This window comes from Trachymyrmex cornetzi, unplaced genomic scaffold (assembly GCF_001594075.2).
Source record: "Trachymyrmex cornetzi isolate Tcor2-1 unplaced genomic scaffold, Tcor1.1 scaffold461, whole genome shotgun sequence".
In the NCBI taxonomy this organism is placed as follows: domain Eukaryota; kingdom Metazoa; phylum Arthropoda; class Insecta; order Hymenoptera; family Formicidae; genus Trachymyrmex; species Trachymyrmex cornetzi.
This window is the reverse complement of record NW_017299412.1, coordinates 40087-42167: the sequence shown is the minus strand read 5'-3', so window position 1 is coordinate 42167 and position 2081 is coordinate 40087.

The following is a 2081-nucleotide window of genomic DNA, read 5'->3' as shown; positions in this document are numbered from 1 at the left end:
AGCCACTCACAGCGCTTGAGACTACAAAGCTCCTAAGCATCGGTCGCTGTCATTGGTGGTGTCCAATCGAGCCGTGATCAATCGGGATCACTCCGAATCCAGCAATACATCACATGCAAACATATGTATGAATATGTTGATATGTGTATAGTCAGTCAATAAAAAGTTGCAACACTTTTTAATTCGATGGTTTTCGCAACGCGCAAAAATTCTGACAGAGCAGCCATCATCTCTGAATGCCTATAGCCAGCGGTTATGATAGGTTACGATGACTGTCAAAGTGATGCAGAATCGTCTCCCTGGTAGCAAGCTGAGTCAAAATGACGTCAAAATGACGTAGCTTGCTACCTGGGCTTGTACACGGTGAAATAAAAAAATGTATTTGTGCGCAGCGAAAAATTAAAAATTCTTACCCTTCGAATATCATAAAATATATCGTGGTAAGTAATAATAAAGTAAACGCTAAATTTGTTTTATAAATTTATTTATATATTTTCAAAAATAACATGTTTATTATTATTAAAAATTCAAAATTTAAAAGTAATAATATAACATAATATTATTCCAGCGAGCCTGTAATATCAAGGCAAGTGGAAGAACACTTTACTATAAAATAATATAAAAATAAAATAATAAATATATAATATGCCAATTATTGCGAAGAATATTACCACCGACGAGATATTGTTAAAGACCGTCAACCCTGGGCAAATTTTTGGCGGTATAAAAAGGGCCCCAGTGCCCAAAGGTAATTCAAGAACGCTGACATTACTGACAATTGATATCAATTTGCTATTATTAACATAAATATTTGGCTCATGCATTATTAAATTCATGATTTTTTTTACATAAATGTCCTATAAATAAATATACATACTTGTAAAGCTGTAATATCGTATATTGCAAAAAAATCACAATTTTTTTCTCTGCAATTATCATCTTTATTGATAATCAAACTTTGATAATAACACTGAAATCACAGGCTCGCTAGAATATTATTATGGTACATTATTACTTTTAATTTCTGAATTTTTAATAATAATAAACATGTTATTTTTGAAAATATAAATTTTTTTAAACAAATTAGCGTTTACTTTATTATTACTTACCACGATATATTTTATGGTATTCGACGGATATCTTACGAATTTTCCACTGCGCACAAATACATTTTTTTTATTTCACCGTGTATAAGACGATTCTGCATCACTTTGATAATCATTGTAACCTATCATAACCGCTTACTATAGGCGTTCAGAGATGGTGGTCTCCCTTACGGAAAAAACTCTGAAAATTTCAGTGTTCATACTCAAATTTGAGTGTAAACCCTAAATTTTGGTAGTTTACTCTGAAATTTGTGTGTTTACACTTAAATTTTGAGTGTTTACACTCAAACATTGAGTATATACACTCAAAGATTGAGCGTTCACAACGTTCATACTCAAGTTTGAGTTTACACACTAAACATCTAAAGGTTACCCTCAACACTTGGGTATAACACAATAAATGAGCGTAAACCCTAAACCTTTGAGTGTCTTGAAAATTGAGTATATAAACTTAACAGTTATTTGAGTTTTAATTTCCATGAATAAGATAAATGCTAAAATATTGAATGTAGATGTCCGCAAATATTTGCGTACTTAAAAATAATGGCGTTTACAATTTAACATTTGTTCTATTTAGGTAAAAATATATATCGTTTTTATTAGAAATTAATATTTTTTACATTAATTGTATATATATGTAATGAAGAATGGCTCAATATAAATAACAACAATTAAAAATAAGAACAGCTACGAGCCAAGAAACATAAAGTAAGTAAAAGCTTAAAATAAAAACATGTGGTAGCTAGCAAAATAAATATTTTTCAAAATTAATACTAACAATAATGCCTAACAAAAATACCTAACGATCGTTTCAACCGTATTTCGGTTATTTTCAAAGTCTAAAACTAAAATCGGAAGACAAATAAAATCGCACGTGTATTAATAATATAAATGGTAAAGAGTTAAGCAAATATAATAAAAGCCACTAAAGTCAGATACATGCTCAATTCAATAATCCTCCATCTTCACCGTTGT